Raw genomic sequence first — 23,803 nt, 5'->3', positions numbered from 1 at the left:
GACTCTACTAAAAACGTCCAGCTTAAAAAATAAAAAAAATCAAATTTGCTGGCCTTGGTTTTGCCAATGTAGAACTCTCTTTCTGTATCATATAGTAGATTTTCTTTATACAGAGAGCAGTGAGAGTGATGGCCCTATGCCACACCCTCCTTTTGTCTTAAAGAGTAGACCAAGAATAAATTATAAGACACTTTCTGTTTACATATTGTTTGAAAATTTCACTGCTACCACATCCTTATGCTAGGCTGCTATTGGCGGGGGAACTGTTGTGTTTTGTTGTTTTTATTTACTGTAGTACCTATGAGAGTTGAGTAGTGATCAGTATCCCAGCATGTCAGGCGCAGTACAGACAGAACATCAGACAGCCCGTGCCCCAACAAGCTAACAATGTAAACAGACAAGACAGGAAAAGGAAGTGAGTGTGATTACACCTATTTTGTAGATGGGGAACTAAGACACAGCCATGGGAATTGACTTACCGAGATCACACAGGGAATCTGTGGCAAAGCCAGGAATTAAACCTTAATCTTCTGAGACCTGGTTTCAGTCCCATAAACACAAGATTGTCCTCCCTACATTCTTCTCTCTGAGTTCTATTTTTAGTCTTTTGAAATTACTTTCTTGTTCTTTGCTTTTATCTGTTCTTCAAAACCAAAATCAACATTCCTACTCATAGAAAAAGAGTCTGATTCAGTCACTGCTGACACATTTCCTTCCACTGTAGCACTGTCCTCCCCTGCCAGGCATACATCTTTAAATTTCTAAGCCCCTCACTATTTCGTTGCTCTAATTGAGTTTTTTTCCCCCTTCGTTATGAATGAAATCAAGAAAAGCGTAATCAAAATAATAATAACAAATAAGAAACTCAGCAACTCCACACTGTTTAAAATTGTTAATTAAAAATCATTGTTAATTAAAAATCAACGTTCTTGATGTGCTGTTTCGTTCTGAATTATAATTCTATGTTCCTACTTGAGTAAATCAGTAAAATAAAATAAAAATAATAGTTTGTTAAGCAACAGCATGTGTCTGGTTTTTATTTCCATTTCAAAGTAAGGGCTGAGTTGAAGGTTGCTTCTTTCACAGATTCGTAGGTTTTAAGGCCGGAAGGCACTACTGTAATTATCCTCCCGCATTACACACTGAGTGGCTCTACGATAAAATCAGTCACTTCTGTTTGAGCTATAGTCATCATTTAGATATAATAATGACACGAAGGTCGTGCTTTTCATCAGTAAAAAGAAAAGGAGGACTTGTGGCACCTTAGAGACTAACCAATTTATTTGAGCATAAGCTTTTGTGAGCTACAGCTCACTTCATCGGATTGGTTAGTCTCTAAGGTGCCACAAGTCCTCCTTTTCTTTTTGCGAAGACAGACTAACACGGCTGTTACTCTGAAACTTTTCATCAGTAGATCTCAAAGTGCTTTACAAAGGAAGTTTAGTATCATTACCATTGAAAAGACATCCCATTTAGGTTTAAAGATTTCAGAGTATGGGGAATCCCTCACATCCCTAGGGATTCCAGTGTTTAACGACCCTCCACTGGAAGAAGTCTGCACCTTACTTCTAGTCTGAATATGTCTAGCTTCAGCTTCCAGCCACTGGTTCTTATTATGCCTTTTCCCTGCTAGATGAAAGAGCCCTCAACTGTCAGTATCCTCCTCCCCACGTAGATACTTGTAGACTGTAATGAAGCCACCTCAGAACCCTCTCTTTGTTAAGCTAAATAGAGGGAGCTTCTTTAGTTTCACGGCCAGTCAGGTTTTCCAAGTCTTGAATCATTGCAGCTCTTTTCTGAATCCTTTTCAATTTTCAATATCCTTTTAGAAATACAGACACCTCAAATGGGCACAGCATTCCAGCGATCTTTGCAAAGGATTGCCTTTGCTCTCTTAGCCGCCACATCGTTCTCCAAGCTCATGTTGATTTGGTTCTTCCAATAATGTTAGAGAAACCAAAGGGGAGCTGTGGACACAAAAAAGGGAGCAGAACATTTCCATTGCAGTGGAAACCAGCTAGAAGGTTTAGGGTACTTCTGAAGCAACAAGGTAATAAATGAATGCATTGGAAAGAGAGGCATGTATATTGCTGTTGTGTAAGAAGATAGGGAGCCATTCACTACTTGGGCATGTAAGGGAAGAGAAACAACATCACGGGCCTATGGGTGAGTGTGGAGGAGAGAAGAGAACTGAGGGTATGTCTACATCGTTTTAAAAGAAACCATGGCAGCAAGTCTCAGAGCCTGGATCAACTGACTTGAGTTTGTGGGACTCATGCTATGGGGCTAAAAATAGCAGTGTAGACATTCCTCCTTGGGCTGGAGCCCAGGCTCTGAAACCCGGCCAAGGGGGTGGGTCTCAGAGTCTGGGCTCCAGCCTGAGTGGGAACGTCTAACACTGCTAGACCATAGTGTGAGCCCCAGTCAGGTGACCTGGGCTCTGCCAATTGCTGCCATGTTTGTTTGGGGTTTTTTTTCAGTGTTGACGTATCCTGACATTGCTCACGGGGAGAACGGTGAAGGAGAAGAGTAACTGTGAGGGGAGACTACTCATGGTTCAGAAAAGCTGATCCACCCTCTGTACAGGGCGGTCAAACACAGAGGCACAGACTTCCCAAGTGGTGCAGCAAGGACTGGAATCCTTCTGTCCTGCGGGGAGCACCTCACCCCGCTCTCTCAGCCCAGGAACAGTGCTGTACTCTTCAGAGACAGCCACTGCCCTCCTTAGCTGGGAGAATGGAGCAGCCTGATGGGGTGAGAGGGGCAAATAATGGAGGGAAATGGATAGGTATCCTGGAGGGCCCTTCCTTGATGCTCACATCTGCCTAAAGCCCAGGAATGGCAATGTTCATTACTGAGCCAGCAACTGCTTTATAATAGATATAAAAGCATCATGTCTGTAAAGTCATTACAGACATGATGCTTTTTACTCCTGGGAGAATTCTGCGCCACCACGGGGGTGCAGAATTCAGAACTTCTGCAGATTTCTTGGCTCCCCCGCAGAAAAATTGGGGAGCAAAGAAATCTGTGGGGAACACATGCCCCTTCCCCAGAAGCCCGGGCACGTGTGCTGGAAGCAGCCGCCAGCAGAGAGCAGATCACCGCAGGAGGGAAGCTGGGCGTGCCTGCGTCCGTGGGGATACGGACATTAAGGGGGTGGGGCTGCGTGCGAATGTTGCTGCATCCCGTGGGGGCTTGGAGGCGTAGGGCTGTGTGAAGCAGGCTCTGTCCCTGAGGCAGAGCAGAAATGTAACAACTATGCAGGCAAGCTGCTGATGTTCCCATTGTTAGTTAATTGTTCCAATTCTTAGTCAACTAATGCCAGGTTTCAGAGTAGCAGCCCTGTTAGTCTGTATTCGCAAAAAGAACAGGAGTACTTGTGGTACCTTAGAGACTAACAACTAAGGCTCCTTTACCTTGCCAGAGTGGGGTAAAGAAGCTTTATTGTAAATGACAGTAACAGAATCCTCAGCTAGGAAGGTCTATGTACGTTCTCCCTTTTTTTTCCTGTGCCAGGGAGGCAAAATGGGGTTATATTACAGTTTAGGATCTATTTTACTTATCCATTTTAAAAAAAATGCAGGACAATGATTAGCAAAACTGTATAACTTTCACGTAGGAAAGTCTGAGCAATTTAAAGCGACATTTTACCTTATAGGACACCAAACACCAAAATAAAAGTAATGTAATTTCAGTGAAAATCCAGGATTATAACTGGAATGCAGGGTATTGGTTACTAAGTATTTGTAACTTAACTTTCATGTGTTTAGGAAATGCTGAACAGTTATTATGATTTTTTTTCCTGTATGGTTGTTTAAACAAAATTACCAAAATAAGTGAAACTGGTGTGATTATATTGCAGTATTTTGAAAAATAAAATTTGGGATTTTTTGGTACAGAATTTTGGAAGGGGGTAGCTTTTATATCTCATGACACATTCAGGGTCAGAAATGGGATCTTCATACCACTCACTGAGAAGGGGAGACTCCCAAGTTTCCCAAAGGGACCCGCCGCTCACTTCCTGCCTAGGAGGATCCATAAATGTATCACTTATCTGTCCACATTATCACATGGATATAAGAAAATCACCTTTGAGTATGTCTGCATACACAGAATAGAAATAAGGCAAAAGACTATAGCATAGCCTTCCTGGAAAGTTGTGTGATTATGATATAGAGCAAAAGAGTCCAATCTCACAACCCCTTATCCAAAAAGTAATCATTGCCCAGGAATGTAGTGCCCTTGACTCATGGGACTGTTTAAGGGCCTGATCCTGCAAAGGATTTGTATGGGAAAATAGTTATGCTCTCATGGAGTCCCATTTTTGTCTGGGGAACTCTGTGCAGGCATCTGTGTCCATCCATGCAGCTCCCCTTGCAGAACTGAGACCTAAGAACCTGATCCAGAACTCATTGAAGTCAGTGGAAAGTCTTCCATTGACTTCAACAGGCTTTGGATCGGGCCCTAAGTGAGCAAGCAGCTGAGGAAGGGTTTGAAGATTTGGGCTCACAGGGCTTGTGTACAGCTAAATAAAACCAACATGTGTGGACAACGCAGGTGGCTCAAATTAGCGCAAATGTCAAATTGTGAAGTTGGAGCGATTATCTTCAATGTACCGTCTGTATCATATCATCCACCTAGCTGATGTGGGCTTGCAGATAGACAGCTTGGGAATAGATCTGGGAACATAATTACTGTAGAAAAGAATTAGCGACGAGATAACTACTGTTGGAATAAATCAATGGATTAATTACTGTCTACTTAAAATTGTGCAAAAGGTACCTATAGATGTATATACGTTCACACAGACACATGCTGCACCAAGGTCAAGTGACAGCTTTAAAAAGTGTGATGTAATAAACAGGCAATTTGAGGGGGAAAAACTAGACAGATGCAGCAACAGGGTTTTCTTTGTGTGGCTTTCTCCTGAGCAGTTTATTGTTTTATTTAGTATGAAATTTCTTCCACAGCTTAGCACTTTAAGTTCCCTTTGTGTTCAATAATTTATGGATGAGAGCACACATTATTAGAAAGCTTTATGTATTATACACTATGGAGGCAACTTTTCAACATCTGAATACCATGTCTTTAGTTCTTTAATCTAAATTTTCACTGGATATGTATTTTAGTAAGAAGAATGTCAATTAAATAACATAATCGGCAGTGCTGGTATTGCCTATTTTAATTAGTTCTTTCTACCAGAATGGCATTTTTTATATTTAAATTTTCCCCAGTATGTTTATACACCTCCTCTGATAACAAAGTAAACATTTCGGCGTTTTACTGTGATCACTTTGGTGGAAAGATCTGAAGTTTGAACAGACATCAAAGATTGATTTCCTAGGGGTAAATATGCTGCTTAATAATAATAAACCCAACTTCTGACTTCATGTGTATTCAGCAAATTGGCAATCCATCTGTTCATTTCTGTAGTGAATCAGAAAAGAATATGGTCTGGTAAATGATACATTTCATTTTTATGCTGTAGTGCCTTTCCTACAACAGACTCCTGCAGATTTTAAAATCTTAATCTGAGATACAAACTAAAGATAGGGATCGCCTTACCCACCAATGAAATGCTGCCATATCGATGTTGAGATGATGCAACTGTAGCAAAGAGCTACACAAGATGGTTTAGATTCTGCACTGAGACCCTTTCTCCACGTACAGTTACAAAATCACATTGGAATTCTGCATGGCTGGGGTGGTCATGCTGGTGGATCCCAGCACAAGATCAAATCCAGTATAGGAGAGGAAATGAAGAGTACAAATGGAACTGCATCTGGAAGTGAAGTAGGTGGAAGGATTAACTGAGCTGGAGCTCTGCCAGAGGTTAACACCCCTTCTTTTCTGAGTCTTGTGGCCAGTACTAGGAAGTTCTTAATGACCACATGTGGTCAGGAGCAAGGTATCACGTCTTCTCTGAAAGGTGGCACATTCTGCAGCCCGGTGCTTGTTGCCATGCTGGCGAATTGGTTTAATATTGTTTCATGAGGACAAATTCTTTCTCGTGAATCACCAGCACCATTCGCCTGCCACACCTATGTGCTTCTTGGATCCAGCCACTGATCCAGACTAGCTTGTGAGATCTCCTCAGATCACAACACAAAGTGGCAGGGCTCTTAACCTCAAAAGGTTCAGATAGGCCTTGAGAAGATTTTCCCTTCATTGCTCAACCCAACCAGATTCTTCTTCTTTCCTCTTGACCCACCATCCCTTTTTTCCGCTGGCTGAACTCCTCCGCACTCCCAAAGAAACACCGACACTGAGCTCCTGCAGTTCTTTCTCTTAAACACCCACTTCCAAGCTGCTGCCCTAGTCACCGGCCCAGTGTCGGTCCAGGCGGAATGGACTCTTTGACCTATTTCATCCCTGGAGTTACCACAGCCCCCTGATATTCCTCGTCCAGTATGTTAGCCTCTTGAGCGTGGTGCAGGCACCTACGGATGGCTCATTATTAGAGAGGAGAATAGAGGGTTCTGTTATATCTTAGTCAACATTGACACTCTGGGTACAGATACATTGCTGTAGTACCATAGAGTGGACACTTCCTGTGGTGATGAAAGGGGCTTTTCTGTCGCTGCAGTTAATCCACCTCTCCAAGCAGAAGCATTCTTCTGTTGTCCTTTCCACGTCTACACCAGGGGTTAGAGTGGCTTAACTATGATTCCTTGGTGGTGTGAATTGTCCACACTGCTGAGTGACATCACTAGGTCAATCCAAATTTGAAGTGTAAACTAGGCCTAAGGTTCTTCTCCATCATTATTTTTGTTAGCCCAGCAGGAGAGTGGCCAGGTAGAGAGAGAATTGTCAGTGTGACTCAAATGCCACTGAAAACAGGAGTGTAGAGTAATAAAAAACTCGAGTCTTTAATAAACTACTTTGGACACCACTTTGACAAGATCGGGGGGAGGAAGCAGAGAGGAGTGGTAACAGAAACTGAAATACAAAAATGAATGAAGTTAAAATTGTCAGAAATTGGCAGCAGCAGGCATGTGTCGATTTAAAAGTAACAAACGCATACGAGCATGATCATCCCTCCCTCTGATAATCAAACCAGCTGGAGGTGTAGGGAAAAGGTTAGTATGTCAGGGTTTTCCCACAATTGTTTTGTAGGTGCGTGGGTTGTTTCCACTTCTCCCGTACACAACAAACAGAGAGCAGCCCTCTTCCATGCAAAAATTCACAGGCCCTTGGCAGGGAGCACACACACACACAGACAGACAGACACACACTGTAAAAGGTTAAGAGAGCAGTGCTGTACGAGTGGAAGTGACTCATGTAACGTAAGGCCTCTATTCATGTGTTTCCACCTCCAAGAAACAAATGTGTAGGACTTTAGATAGCCATTTTAGATCAAATAAATAAAAGGCTATAAGATTAATAGATTTATGGTTTTTAAGGCCAGAAGAGGGACCATTATATTGTCTGGTCTGACCTCCTGTATACCAGAGAATTTCACCCAGTGATTTCTTCATGAAGTTCAGTATCTTGCAATTGGTTAGAGCATCTCTGTTGGAGACATCCAATCTTCATGTAAAGATTTCAAGTGATAGAGAATGCACCACATCCCTAGGGAAGTTGTTCCAATGGTTAGTTACCCTCTCTAAAAATCTACACCTTATTTCCTGTTTGAATTGGTCTTGCTTCAGCTTCTTGCCACTGGATCTTGTTATGTCTTTGTCCGCTAGATTAAAGAGCTACCTATTATCAGTAAGGTTATGACTCTGTCCCAGGTGTTTTTAGTAAAAGTCCGGGACAGGTGGCGAGCAGTAAACAAAAATTCCTGGAAACAAAAAACCCGTCCCCGATATTTACTAAAAATACTTTGCGGGGAGGGCATGACTCTCAGAGCACTGCTGGGAGCCTGCAGTTGCTCCTGAAGCAGGGGCTGACCCAACCCTGGCCGCTGCTCCGCAGTTCCGGTGGCCCGGGGACCACAGTTCCAGTGGCCTGGGACCGCTGCTCTGGTGGCCCTGGGGCAGGCCACTCCTCTGGTGACTCTTCGGGACCCACTGCTCCTGCTCCAGCGGCAACCAGGGCTGACTGTCAGAAGCTGCTCCGGTCCTGCCGCTGCTCCTGCAGGAAGGGCTGACCACTGCTGCTCCCGCCCGAGGGGTGCTGACCCACCCCTAGCTGGTGCTCCAGTGGCCATGGGGCTCCTGCCCCAGAAGTCCTGGAAGTCCCTGAAAGTCACAGAATCCATGATTTCTATGACAGAATCGTATCTTTAATTATCGGAGATCTTCTCCCCATGTAGGTACTTACAGACTGTGATCAAGTCACCCCTTAACCTACTCTTCGCTTAGCTAAATAGATTGAGCTTCTTTAGTGTCTCCCTGCAAGCCAGGTTTCCCAGACCTTGAATCACGGTAGATCTTTTCTGAACCCTTTCTAAAATGTGGACACCTGCCCTGGACTTAGCATTCCAGTAACAATGTTAGCAAAGGATTGTTCTTTTAGCCACTGCATCACACAGAGAGCTCATGTTCAGTTGGTTCTTTAAATAACATTTTAGACCGAAGTGGGTCAGAGGAGATTGTATTCAACTGCAGGTCAGGAAAAATAACGGTTATGATATAAAACATCTCATAAATACATGCTTACTCTGATGGGTTAGTGGATAAAGTGTCCATCATCAAATAAAATAGCCCCGTGTTTCTTCACATCCAGATTTAGAGAGACATTGAAGGCCGGATTCACAACTGCATTACTTCTTTTACACCAGTGTAACTCCACGGGTTTCAGTGGCGTTACACTGATGCAGTGCAAGGGGGGGATTAGGCTTCAAATAATACAAAAGTAACTAGATTGTGGAATAACAGTAATACATACTCATATATAATTTATCACCTACACTGGGTAAGTGCTTAACAGCAGTCATAACAAACTCATTCATTTTCAGATGTTATTCAGTACAGTGAATCAACTCTTTATTGAAAGAGAATGTACAATCACTGTGAGGCCTTTTATATCAGTTAAATAATATAAGATTACTGAGGATCTTTTAATTAAATAATTGCTCTTTGTTCTATCAAGATGGATTGCTTCATTATTGGGATCACAGGAAAGAACATGCAAAACCCATCTTGAACTATTCATGCTTTAGCTACATACAACCTTTGGGACGTGATAATCTCCTCTGTCACACCTATGAAGTGAAGGCAATCCAGAAAGGAAGTGCAGAGTTAGCCATTAAAAATATAATACCCTGCACTAAGCTGATCAAAGAAAGCCACGTGGGACCAGATTCAAAGGTGGTGTGAACAAGTTACAGCTGCCTGACGGGTTTTGAGGCCAGCTTTTCCAAAGAGCTACGCACCCAACAGTTGCCATTGTTCTCAATAGCAGCTGCTGGGTATGGAGCCCTTTTGAAAACATGCCCTCCTCATTTAGCTGCCTCCGTGGGAGCTGAGCTCTTCAGAAAATCCAGCCCTTGCTTTTCTTCTGACGTCCTCCAGTGATAAAGATGTGGCACTCAGGACAGCTAGAAAGAGACGGAACTTCATTTCTGCGTCTGTACAGCACCTAGCACCTGATCCATGAGCAGGGCCCCTCGGCGCACTGTGGTAACGCTAATAGTAATTACTTTAACGTTTCTGTTTCTGCCCACAGTTGCGTGACATTGGCAAGTTACTAAAGGTCAAGATCCCTGTACCATTGCAAGGGTCATTCTCTACTGTCTGAGTAATTTTACAGGTGCACCCCTAAAGGGAGACAGAGGGATACGCGAGAGCCCCCTTCCAAAACACCGATCGCCCTGGCAAGGGGAGTAGGAACAGGCATACTTTTCAGTACCCGCTGGAGGTGGACATGGTTCTGCCCTACTCCCAACACAGGGCTGTGTCGTTGGGTATGTCTATGCTGTGGTCACGGGGGTAACTGCAGCTCGAGCTGACATACCCGAGCTAGCTTTAAGGGTGCTAGCTTGGTGAGCTAGCAGTGTGAGCTTCAGCTGCCCAGGACCCTGGGTAGCTAGTTGTGAGGCTGGCCTGCACTGACGGTCACTCTGCCACGGCTTTACTTTTCCAGGCCCCATCCAAGCTGCAATCACACCCCATGATTGCTCTATAGAGACACCCTCTATCAAGTAGCTACACCAGTGCAAAGCCCTAGAGTCGATGTACTACACTTGTGTAAAACGCTGCTTGCACTAGTGTGAATTACTGCCAGTAAATCAGTGGATTAAACCGCAGAGCCCATTTTTGCACTTGTGTCTACATTGGGGGGAGGGGGGGTGCATCATGTATTGAGATTGCAAATTTCCCTTATCTATGCAGGCCCTTATTGGCACAATATAGCCCTGAATGTTTGCTACCACGTGCATGCACAACACACCGGCACAGACCCACACAAGTGTGCATGTGCCCATGCACACGTACACAGCTGCGTACCGTCCTCTTCCTGCCGTCTGGGAGTATCAGAGAAGTCACACTGTGGCTCGCTGTGGAGGCACCTGGTGCTGGCTGCACGCAATGCTGCCTTTCCCGGGCCTCTGCTTCTGCCGAATGTCGTTAATGCAGCTCACGGCGAGCGGACTGAGAGGACTTCACCGTTTATTAGGGGAGTATAATCATTTAAGCCTGAATAAGCTTCGAGGCCTAATGTGGCTGTTTGGCCAACAGAAATGAGATGTAAATTTGTGCTGAATAGCCACTGATTACAGGAAGATGATTAATGCAAGATTTGAAATTGATTTATGGGTGCAGTTGTTAAGGCCTAAGCCATGAATGTAATATTGTGTGTGTGAAAAGCTTCGGACAGATTAGAGAGCAGGGGTAAAATAGTACACTCTCTGCAAGGTCTGATTCATTGTATAGGCTTGCTATAATCTGGCCCTGCAGACTGTATGCTGTGACATTTGGTTTGGCCAGGGTATGTATAACTATATCTGTCTTGCCTGCAACATAAGGAGAGCTACAAGGTTAATAATCTGTTTTATTTTCATTAAATGCACTCTTCGGTTAACTAATTTTTCTCACTGGGAACTTTAAAACCATTTTTTTTTAATTTCACTCTCAGAAAATATGAGGTAGCTGATGATAATTATTTAGAATTTGAGTTGATCTGATTAGTGATTTCACCACTTTGCAAGAGCTAAAGCTTGGAGAAGTAAGGTTTGTTCTTGGGGGAAAAGTATCTTTCTCAACATAAGCTTTACAAAGACCCCCATAGAGTTAATATTAAAAAATTCAAATACAGATTTATTTACTCAAATGTCAGAATATATATTAGAAAAATAGATTTATTTGCTAAATGTCACTTTTTGTGCATTATGGACCAGATTTTCAAAAGTGCTCAACACCCACCAATCAGGAAGCAGATTTTTAAGAGCACAGCTCCCATGTAGGTACGTAAGTGAAATGACTGATTTTCAAAATGCCCAGTATTCAGCAGCTTCCCTTATTTCCAGTAGGAGCTGATGGGTGCTGAGCACTTTTGAAACCTGGCCATTTTAGATTTCCAGAGCCTAAGGGAGTTACATGCTTCAATCCCATTGAATTTTGATGAGCTTTTCAAAGACACAGCCGGGAGTTAGGTACCTATCTTGCTGAAATACTTTTCAAAATCCCACTAGGCACCTATTTGCATCTTTAGGGATATTTGAAAATCTGGCCCTGAGACCTTTTGAAAATCCAGGCACATGTGTAGATGCCAAAAATGGGCATTGCTGTGTGGCTGAGCTCTTTTGAAAATCTGGTCCTAGAGTTTTTGTGTATTAATCTAACAGGTGTATGCAACACATTCACTATGTCATGTATTTAATTGTTCTGCAATGATCTTTATAATAAGCAAGGAAATGTAATGTGCTTGGACTGTCTTTCCGACTGTGTGTCTCATGCTGATCACCATGGTATTTGAGCTCTGGTGCTGAATTGTTGTTAGGATCGTACCTTTAATCCAAAGAAGGTGCACACAGGTTTTCAAACCTTTTCTCTTTTTTTAAAGCTTGGGTTGACAGTAATGTACTCAGCATGCTTTGTTCTTGGTCTAGGTCAGAGCCTTCTCTGATTAGAGATCCGGCACTTCTTTTGTTTTGATTACAGTAACCTCCAGCCGGGTTCACCTCCCATTTGGATTATGGTTCTGACAACCTTGATTGCACATATAAATAAGCAAAGTGTGAGAGCAAAGCTTTCGGTCTCAGGACTAAAGCACCAGAAGAAACCTTCCTGGAAAAACTCATTGTTAACACCTGCGTGTAATGTTACTGAGCATGTATCTCCCAGATGTTATAGTTTAGGGTGAAGGTGCCTTAAAAAAACATTGAGGTTGTACACCTATCCTTTCTTATTGTGGGTTTTCTTTTGGCAAATTATTATAGTTTGTTATCTATGTTGGACATCTAGAATCTGCATGTATTTGTATTGCTTGTTATCTATTTCAGGGGTGGCCAAACCATGGCTCGTGAGCCACATTCGGCTCTTTTATATTTAAAGCGCAGCTCGCAGGGCCCCCCGCACCTCCACTCCACCCCATTCTCCACCTACTAGACTGGGGCACGGGTAGCTCAGGGCTTCTGCCCTGCAGCAGTGTGGTGGGGTAGGAGCTTCTGTCATGTGTGGAGGGGGGTCTTGGGGCCTCAGCCCCGTGGGAGCTGCCTGCTGGGACTTGGGGCTTCAGCAGGAACAAGGCTGAAGCCCTGAGCCCCAGAAGGCATGCTCAACTCTCGAACTTCTGAAGATTATTGTATGCGGCTCGGAGGGGCAGTAAGTTTGGCCACCCCGATCTATTCAATGACACTAACTAGATTCAGTAGCTGTCAAAATTTCTGCTCCATTCTACATGTCTTACTTTCACCCTCAGTAATATTCACATGAGAAGAACCTCTGACTTCAATGGAAATACTTGCATGAGCAAGTGCTACTCACTGTGAATAGGTGTTGCAAGATCATCGTGAGTCGGTAATCTCTGTGTTCCAGTTTTAGAGCCACACTAGTTAATCATGACTTTGCTGGTCTTGTGGCTCTTGAGTTACTCAGTTGGCATCGCTACAGATACGTATGATTTGCTGCAACATTTTCCCTTGGTTCATGCGTTTGATCAGATTTTGTGACAGAAGGGTTGTAAAACAATCCCCGAAATGGGAAACTTGGCAGCTACGGAGAGGAACAAAAGAATCAGAACTACTGGCTCCCTGCTCATCCCAACCAGCAACCAACAAGGCCAACGATGAAGAGAGAAAGGAAACATCTCTTGGAGAAGCCAGGAAGAGGGCAAGAAAGGAGAAGGAAAAGAAATCTCTCCTGCTCCCTTCCAGCAGTCAGAATGAGGGGAAGAACAAAGATTTTGGTCTGGATTCTTTACTGTTCCATTCCAGTGTGTAGTTGAGGAATGGAGGGGAGTGGGCACAAGGAAATAAATGTCCATAATTGCATTTAAAAAAACCATCCACCGCAACCCAGTGTATTCAAAGAATATTTAGGTTATAAAATCAAGCACTCAGTGGCCAGATTTACAGTTGTCCGCGTAATCTTAATGCTTCCATCCTGTTGTCAATTCTTGCAATTTTTTTGTGTGAATTTTGTGATGTTTTGTATTTTTTAAACTCTCAGCTCCTGGTGTCATGTGATTATGAGAAATTCCCATCTTACATTACAAAGAAGTAAGTGTCTAGTCCTTATGGTTGTGGAGAAAAGCTTTAAAAAATCTGACCCCAGTGCATCATAAAGACTCAAAAACCAGAAGGCAAAGAAAAAGAACCCCACATTTCAGGGTGTGTGTGTGGGAGGGACGTTAATCTCATGATTTTTAAGCTAAAGTCATGATTTTTGCAGGAACCTGATTCACAATACTTGAACATTTGGGGATGGCGATATTGTAAAGGTCTTGTGGAAAAATTAACAAGTGGCCATGCAATTAAAGACTGTGTAAAGCACATGCCCAGAGAGGGGCGAGTTGGTTGGGTACCATCCAAACCATGTACAACGTGGTTCCATGTTGTAGTGGAAATGGGACATGAACCATTCCCCCAGCCTGTGCTAAATTTGGTTTGTCCAAAAGTTCAGCATCATGTAGGGACATAAAAGAAGGTCTCTAGTTAAAACCTGCCTTGATAAATCTCAGCGTGGAGTTGGGTAGCCTTTAACGTGGATTAAATCTTATTTTCTCGGTCAGCTACTTTGCCACCCTTATGATGCAGATGTCTTTTCAGATGCACTTATGTACAGTTAGAGCCCCTGAAAGCAGCCGCAGTGAGAATTTACTCGGGAACTTGAATATATTCCTCTCTTTATTTATTTAAGTCTGCTCTCCGCCAGGCAAACCTTTTCCCTTTGAAACCTAGCACACAAAAGATGGCAGGGAATATGTGAGCATTCGTTAGTTAATATAGATATCAGCTCTGAGGCTGACAAACTGAATCTGAGCGAATTGTGAAACCCAAGGCACTGTCATCTGGCAGTAGCGTTGGATCTCTTTGTAGCTGCAACTTTGTCTTTCCTGCGGTGCAACTGCCTGCAGGATCCCGTGCCCAGCCTTTAAATCATGTTGTGTGCATCTCCTCGTCGGAACGTGCAAAAGAAATAGTGTGTTGGTGTTAGCCGTGACCTTTTTATCCACACTGGTCTAGAAGAAGCAGCTTGGGAGCAAAGGACAAGCGTACCACCAAGGTGGCTGCCGAAATGCCAGGCATGTCTGAAGGTGTCAGTCTCGGGGGAGTGTTGGTAATTGCTGAAGTGATTACACAAAAATAGGAATCTCCTGCTGAAAGAGCAGGGCTACTGAGAAATGTGGGGGATGGCAGGGGAAGGGTAATGAGAATTCTAAGCTGCAGGCTGTTTTCAGCATCCTTCTGAGTCCTGACTGAAATGCTAAACTCCTTCCCTGGGTGAGTTTTGATATGCCATGAAATTATAAATGGAACACAAGTTTTATCAAGCACTTAGGATCGGTTCTTACTTACCAGATTTAAAAAAAAAAAAAAAAACATTTTGGGGAAGATTAATCCAAATTAAAAAAAAAAACCATGGCCTGAGCTTTTGCAATCTTTTTATTTAATTTAAATTGTATATATTGCAACTGTTTAATATTTTATGAAGTTGTTTGTTATGACTCTCAGTGTACTGGATGTGAAAATATTACGTGACCCAGTTCGAGTGTATTGCAAGCTAGGCATTTTGGATTCCAAATTCATTATCACCCCTCCTTCCCCCCACCCTTTTCAATTTAAAGATTTTGTGTCCGATTTCTTTCTTTAGGAAAAATAATCTTTTGGGGGCCTGATCCAAGCCACAGTGAAGTTAATGGAAAGCTTCCCATTGACTTCTGTGGGCTATGGATTAGGTCCCACCTTGTTCTGAGTACAGTATGTACTACAGATGCTTTGTTTCTTTGACTATAAACAGAGTGGCTCTAATGAAAGCCATCAGAGAAGTGCAACCAGGCAGAAAAGGGTTAGGAAAATAGCTCAATTTTTGATATTCTCTTCTTTTAAACTAGAGAACTTGAGGAGAACGTGCCAAACCACCATAAAATATTCTGCTGCTGACTATTTGTCTTTACACACTTTTTTTTTTTTAATTAGGCCAAATTCTTATCTGAGTGAAGAAATTGATTAGATCCTTTCTTTACTGTATGCCTTTTGTGCATTATGTCCCTTTGCCGTAACTAAGTGTTGTCAGCAAGAAGAGACAAGAAAGTTAATTCCTGAGTTCTAAAGTTTTTTCCTTAATATCAGACCTTGGAAAAAGTGGTTGGAAGCTGTTTGACTTTAGGGTTGAAAGGATTTGATTTGTATCGGTAAACATTGATTTCACTTTGCACACACAAACCGATAAAAATATTTCTAATGATGGTGATAGAAATGTACAGATAGGCAGTGCCAGAAACTCTTTATGTACTTCATATAAACTCTGTAGATATGTTTACATGTGGTTTTGACAAGTGGTGTTTTAATGGTTATAAAGCATTAACTTTGTGGATCTTAGTATCAACTGTCATTCCATATCATAATTTTTCTGCAGCTGTAAAAACTTAAACTGATGATAAAAAAATCCCCAAATGCTTAAAGCCTGTAATGTTGTACAGTAATGAAAATTTATACTGATAAATATCTTTAAAAGCTGACAAATAAACATTGATATTGTCCATCAAAATTATAGACATTAAAAAATATAATTTTGCTATGCCTAAGGATCTTGTATAATTTCTGTAAAATCTTTTACAATTGCTCCTGTTCCCATTGTACTCAAGGGAATTTTGCCACTGATTTGACGGCTTTTATATAAAGGTCCAGGATCAACAAAAGCTCTGTAAGACCCTGTGTAGCTTGTGTGTTGTAAAGGAACACATGGATATTGTAAAACATGATGGCACATATCATAGAATCATAGGACTGGAAGGGACCTCAAGAGGTCATCTAGTCTAGTCCCCTGCACTCATGGCAGAACTAAGTATTATCTAGAGTCTAGACCATCCCTGACAGGTGTTTGTCTAACCTGTTCTTAAAAATCTCTGATGATGGATATTCCATAACCTCACCAGGCAATTTATTCCAGTGCTTAACCACCCTGACAGTTAGGAAGTTTTTCTTAATGTCCAACCTAAACAGCCCTTGCTGCAATTTAAGCCCATTTCTTCTTCTCCTATCCTCAGAGGTTAAGAAAAACAAAATTTCCCCCTCCTCCTTGTAACTTTTATGTACTTGAAAACTGATCATGTCCTCTCTGTCTTCTCTTTTCCAGGCTAAACAAACCCATTTTTTTCAATCTTCTCTCACAGCTCATGTTTTCTAGACCTTTAATAATTTCTGTTGCTCTTCTCTGGACTTTTTCCAATTAGTCCACATCTTTCCTGAAATGTGGTGCCCAGAACTGGATGCAATATACTCCCCTTCCAGTGCAAAGTTGTGCAGGATTGACTGCAGGCTGCTGTAGATCTATATCTTTAAGGAAGCCACTAGTCCCCATGGCTAGTCCTGTTTAGCAGAACCCTTCCACAGAAGTTTAACTTTAAGCCAAGTAGTCCCATCGGCATAAATGGGAACTATGTGCTTAAAGCTAAGTACATGCCTACGTTGTTCTGAACTGGAACCCGTGACCAGTGAGCGAGTGGTAGCTCTGAAATGGAAGGGAGAGGTGGCCAGCATGTTTTCATCTTGCCTGGGGATCTACATTGTTTATCCTGCAGATCTTTAAGCCAACTGCATCTGTGCTTCTTGCAATCCTGTGATTGGCCACCCATGTTTCCATCCATCATCTCGGCAGTGCCTAGAAACCATATTTGGGGCATTACTGCTATCCAGAGCGTTTGCCAGTTTAAGCAGCACACTTCCTTGGAGAGGGGAAACGGCTCCCAACCCCAGCATTTAAAAATGATGAGCCAGGCCCCCAAAATCATGAGATGTATACGTAGGATAAATGTCAGGTTCTTTTTATTTGCCACCTCGTTTTTGAGCCTATTTTGAAATTTTCCTCCAAAACCAGGAGGGATAGAATCTCTCTTTTATTTATTTATTTATTTATTTTGAAAGCTGAGATTCTCACATAAGCTTATGCTCAAATAAATTGGTTAGTCTCTAAGGTGCCACAAGTACTCCTTTTCTTTTTGCAGATACAGACTAACACGGCTGCTACTCTGAAACCTGTCACATAATCACGTGACCGAGGAACTGGGGCTTTAAGAATAGCATTAACTCTCCTTAACCTCATGATAAAATGGCAAAACACGGCAGCACTGCGCATTGGTGTCTGCCTGACTAGCAGGGTGGCAAAGCAAGCTCAATGCGTCTATGCCTGTGCATTGCCGCAGTCATTGGGAGCACCCAGAAACAAGTTGTGTTATCACTTCCACAGGGTTCTGCAGTGCAGGAGGGTATGTATTATTCTTTTCTTCAATAAAGATTTCCCCTCGTCTAACCCCAGCGAGGTTGCACGGGGTATACACCGGAGGAGAATCTGCTTGGACAGATTTCCTGTTTTTTGAACTTTCTAATACGGTAGCTGGAGGCAAGTTTGCAGATGGCTGAAAAGGTATGTTTTTGCTTTTGATTCTGGAAGACTTGGTTAGTGCAAGTGACATTAGAGCTATGTGGCTGGTAGCAGAAATAGGTGGCACATCTGGTAGGGTAACCAAGGTCTAGGCCAATTTCAAATGAGTCTTGAGAGACAGAGCAATGTCAGACTAAGTTGTCTTACAGTGAAGTAACTGAGAACTAATGAAAGAATAATTCGGGGATACCTACACCTTATTTGGAAGACACCGCTTGCCATTTAGCAATAATTGCGACCCGTAGGATTGTCACGTGCCTTCCCTAGTGTGATGTTCTGGAAGTGATGTTCAGTGTCCTCGTAACAGTGTTCACAACTGTCCCAAATTGGAATAACTGCACAGAATAAAAATCCCGATAGCAAAGGCGGGGGGAAAGGAGCAGTTTGCCTGAGAAAAGTTCTGTGCTAGGAAGCAGTGCTTGTGTCTTGCCAGTGTTGAGCTGGAGGCTATTGATCGGTAGCCAGCTCCTAAGGAAATGACAGAGCTTGCCCTACGTTATGTGCCTGAAAGCGCAGAAGTGTTGTGACGCACCAGGCTGTTCAGCTCCCTGTGGGGAGGGAATGGGTTTTCTGTTTGTTTTGAGTGCAGGAATTCACATGTACCCAAATTCTGCTCTCATTTGCATCAGTGCAAGCTCTCTGAAGTCACTGTGTCTGCATTGCTATAACCCAGGGCAGAATTTGCCTCACTCTAGGGTGGGTGTGAACATGTGGGTTATCTCGGCGGCTTTCAAATGTTCAAAGCAAGGGATATGAACCCGGACTGGATCCTCCTTTGCAATGGAGAGAGCCTCAGGAATGGCTAAGGGTGCAAGAGTTTCCATGGAGCTTCCTTTGCCAGCAGCTGTTCCATCTTAGGCAGGAGAAGATGGGGTTGGGTGGGAGAGGTTAGATCCCAGGGATCTGTAGGAAAGGAGAGCCCCAAGCTGGCATGTGCAGAACTGGCCTTTCGTTGTCATCTCTATACTCCTTATTCCTCATGGCCCCTTTATGAGCTTGATGGATGCAATGCAGCATTAGCCGCAGAGAGTGGAACCACTCCCAACTTGATCATGACTCGGATATCCTCAGGGTCAGCAAGGGACAATGGGGAGAGGAATGTCTGGTGCCCTGCTCCAGCCCACCCTGCATCCTAAGTCCCATGGGGCTCCAACCCCACAGATCTCTGGTGGAGGCGAGGCCCCTCACTTTCCATGGATGACCAAGATCTGCTGCAGGATTGCTGCTGGCACAGTTGACTGAGTATACGGTGCCGCATGAGGCGAGAGGGAGCCTAGGAACATAGTAATTGCTTTACCAGATAAGAGCAGTGGTCCATGTAGGCCAATATCTGAGACTGATGGAAGTGGTCCAGCTGCAGCTGCTTGGTTATAATTTAACCGGGCACGCTCTGTTTGTTAGCCTTCCAAGCAGGCTGGAAGGCCCAGAGGGAGCTGGAGGTTGGTTTTAGGTAGGAATCTGATGGGTTATGTGGAATGCCTTTGGTTTCTATGGGGGGAGTATATGATTGGGAAAATATATAACTGGATGGCTGAGAATATTGTCTTGATAAATGTGAGGTTTTCTCATGGTGTGGGTTACAGTTTGGGAGGAAACTGTAGCTCTGGGTATGTACCAAACATGTGGAAAAAATAATTTATTAGCCCTTTTCCTATTTAAGGCCGGCTGCACTCAGGGCCTGTAACTGAGAGCGAGCAGCATGGGGTGTCAGTGGAAGCAGACCCATCCATGGAAATGGAATGCCCCGGCGGGGAGGGGACCATGCATCAGGGAAGGATGTGGGGGAGGGGAGAAGGACCAAGTGACAAAGTAATGTGTGCAAAGGAGTAGGGTGAGCGAGAGACGGATAAAATAGATGGGAGAGGGAGAGAAAATGAAGCGGGAATAGAGACAATGTGATGAATTATTTTTCCAAATGGACTAAACCCTGATCTCATAAGACTCAGTTTAAAATACATCAGAACTTTCCTAATGTTACGTTTCCATGTAAGCAAGTCACTGGGCGGCCACATGAATGTGGCATAATCACCACATGGGAACTCAGGTAGTCCATGAGGCAGCCCATGGGAGGGGAGGTGTCTACTGGGATGTGGTTCACACTCTGAAAAAGTTTGAGATCCCCTGTCCCATCTTACTGTCCTTGATCTTATATGGCAACCCTCCCCGAGAGCGGTAATATGTTTTCAGGTTCTTCTTTTAGCTTCTTACTTCTCACCGTCAAGCAATATGGAGTCTTGCCATGTGCCCCTTGGTGGCTTTAAATGAAGGACCTAAGGGACCAGTGTCTAAGTTTCTCATGATACTTTTCTTCTTACAACTGAAATTTGGAACCCTTTTCTCACTCTGTAATTTTTTTTTTAGAAAGTAGCAACCCATAGCTGTGCATCATCAAGCGGTGACTCCTGAAATGGCACAGATCGAAAGAGGCATTGCCTGTTTGTGTACGTACTTTAGCATTTGAACATGAGGCTGAACTGTCATGAGCTCTTTGGCTTGTATTTTGACTTGGATCCATGGTATCTTTTGGCCTTTCCCTTGGCAGTCTGTGTGAACTGAATGCCGTCGTATTGATGGAGGAAAGGGCATCTCTAGCTTCTGTTAACTCACGAGCTGAAGCCTACTGAAAATCTCTCATTCAGAAACAGGTCTTCTATAAATGATTTACCACGAGGCCATTGCAATGTGTTTGTGTTGTTCTTCTTAAGGCTATTAAAGACTTAGAAGAAACATTTAGCACCAAATTAATGTTGGGTTTTTGTTTTACTCCTGCAGATAGCATTGATTTATATCTCAAAAGTGTGTACTGCAGAGAGGAATTCAAATGTGTAATGCAATTTTTCGGTTCTGCTGTACTTAATTTTTTCATGCAAATACGTTCAGCTAGATGTTGTCATATTAATGTGCCAGGTTTTCTATTTCATGAACCATTATGACACATATTTCATCAGCTAGGCCTTCTAGTTTGTTTTTATTCCTGTGCTGTTTGAAGTGCTTTGTATAATGTCTAAAATATTAATCAAGAAAGTCAAGACCAGGCTGAAAAGATGGTGATTAGCCCCTGACGCTTTTTCAGGGATGGATGTAAGAACCAGAACGGTAACAGAATGATTACAGTCTCCAGAGTAACAACAACAACAACAACAAAGTGGTTCACCTAATCAGAGGAGAAATAAAGGGTCCTCTCCTACCTGAAGATAGGAAGAAAGAAGATCAGATTAAATGACAGGACAGAGCCTAGTGTGAAAGGTGGGAGGCCTTGATAAGATCTGGATGCTTTTCCCTTGTGAATGTACAGAGATAAGCAGCCTTAACTCATTAGCACCTCCTTTTCCTTTCCATCTCTGATGACAGCTCTATTTTTGATGGCAGGTGGGACTGATGCCACAGATTCTCATCTCAGCTACAGTGCTGTAAATTGGCATATCCTGACCGCAGTCAGTGGAGTTATGCTCCATTTACTTGCTGCAACTGAGATCCGAATCTGGCTCAGTTAATCTATTTCTGCGTGTATCTGCTCTCTTATGTTTTTTTTTAGCACTTGGAGGAAACAGGAAATATTGCTGGATTTAATTTTTATATCTAAACAAACGAGCCTTCTGTTTCTGTATATTCCCACAACCACAAATCCTAGATTTGCTTTTATGAAAATCAGCTTAATTTCACAGTGGTGGAGAACCTGAGACTTGGGTGTTCTGAACAGCCGTCTTGTGCAGATAGACAATAAGCAACATCATTCTGCAAATTTTCCACACTCCTTTAAGTAGAGCAATTGTTAGAAATTGTCAGATGGCGTAATGGTCAACTGTAGTAAAGTGTAATTACTTGGAAATGGAGCAAATTATATGGAGGGTCAGCTGCTCTCTAAATATCATATTTGGGCCTCTACCATGCATCCACTGAAGTAAAATGCCTTGCTCTTCTATACCACTTTTCATCAGTAGTTTTCAAAGTTCACAAAGGAGGTCAGAACTAGTGCACCTCTGTGAAATGGGCATCTTGAGGCACAAAGAGGCTTATCCAAGGTCACTGGCAGAGCTGCGAATAGAACTTGGGTTTTCTAAGTCCCAGTCTAGGGTGATAGCCGGTAGGCCACGCTGCCTCCCTAACTTCAATGAGCATTGTCTTCACAAAATGTGAGGTCAGCCCTTTACAGCTCTTACTCCCGGTCAAGGGAACAGTAAAACTTCCACTGATTTCATTGGTGCAGGAGCTGACTCACCAGCACCGTGCATTCTCATACATTCTCGCATGGGCATGCACCCTTGATCAGACAATTCCCACATAGTAACTGTTTGTTGTCGTTCACGGTCTTTTCTAACTCTGTATAAACTCAAAACCAGATTCAGTGAAAGGGACATCATCAACTCGAAACTCGCACTTTTATCGTCTGCAGTGCCAAGTCACATCTGATTTACTAGTGCCGAGAAAAGGTGGTGAAAAATCTCATTTTAATTATATGTCATGCACGTGTAAGGCTTTGTCAGATAGGGGCCTAATTTAGGGGGACTGCTTACAGAGTGAGGTGCCACTCACTGAGAGAAAAGGGGCTGACTCTGGCCCTGTAAGTGTAGATTTGATTGTGTCGTGACAGCCACACCCTCACCAGGACAGGAGGCCCCAGTTTGCAGCTTCATGTGCCAAGGAGGGTGAAGTAAGCCCTTCATTCATGTTGCAGCGTTCCAGCCTTTCCTCCCAGATCGGTTTTGACACACAGTGTAACCAGAAATAAATTGCCCTGATTCTAAGGGAGACTGTCAACCTGTAGGGAGGGGAGTGGGGCCAGGAGGTGAGGGGAAGGCTAGAGAGAACTGAACAAGAAGAGAAAATGCAGCGGGAGTGGGTATGTCTACAACTGCAGTTGGGAGGTGTGACTGCACATGGGCAAAGGACACTCAGGTAAGTACCCAGGGCCCCAGGTGGCCAGTGGAGCCTCTCACGCAGCTGCGGCTTCGCTGCTGTTATTACCCAACCCAACTTTCCTCTAGCTGGATGAAAGCCGGCTCGGGTATATCCACACCTGCTGCACTCGCCCACCGGACTGCCACGTAGGCACAGCCAGTGAGGGAGTGGTGGGAGGAGGGGACAAAAGGCTCTGCTTACTGTGGCTTTACGGCTTCTCCTTTCAGCAGCCCGTTGTGTTTTCCTGTCATTTATTTCCTTCTCTTTCATTTAAAATGTGTGTCAAAAATTTCATGAAAACAATTAGCCTGGTGATTCTAACTTGAGGGTGGTTTCTGTCACCTCTGCCCTGAGCTAATACCCTGATGCTGAAGGCTTCAGACAATATTTGTTAGAAACAGGCCTTTAGCCTTAGAGTGTATTCCGCCCACGATGTGGCTATTACTTTGTTACCAGGGTCTGCCTCATGTTCACATTATACTCTGTGTACTTAGAGTTCTCACAATGATGCATTGGCCAATATAATCAGAAGCAAACATCAAAACTGAACAACCCCAAGAGTAGATGAAAGAGATCTTAGGAATTAGATCCTTACAGGTCAACAGATCAAAAGTAGGAGAAATGAGCATCACTGAAAACCTGTTAGTTCTTCCAAGGCTCCCGTCTGCAACACCGTACCACTTAGGGGGGTGATTGGGTCTTTAAAAGTGACACATCAGTTGTGAAAAGCAGAGAGAACTTGGATGCTAGCGGAAAGCAGACTTCAGCGTTGTAGGGTGTTATTCTAGGTGATATCTCTGTGCTTCTTGCAGCTGTGCAGTTGACTAACATTCCTTCAAAGTGGTACATTTAAAAATAATTTGAAATCAGAAATGTTGCTAGACAATCCTCATTAATGGCTTGATTGTGACTAT

At 43.3% G+C, this 23,803-nt stretch overlaps 1 protein-coding gene across 4 annotated transcripts in view; it reads left to right on the top strand.

Moving 5' to 3' along the window:
* Positions 1-23,803, top strand: part of EPHA5 (EPH receptor A5) — a 304,714-nt gene that overhangs the window by 19,051 nt on the left and 261,860 nt on the right. The gene's annotated exons all lie outside the window — the stretch shown is intronic.

This window comes from Eretmochelys imbricata, chromosome 4 (assembly GCF_965152235.1).
Source record: "Eretmochelys imbricata isolate rEreImb1 chromosome 4, rEreImb1.hap1, whole genome shotgun sequence".
Taxonomy (NCBI): Eukaryota; Metazoa; Chordata; order Testudines; family Cheloniidae; genus Eretmochelys; species Eretmochelys imbricata.
Note: the sequence above shows the minus strand (reverse complement) of the source record. Positions and strands in the feature narration are given on the sequence as shown.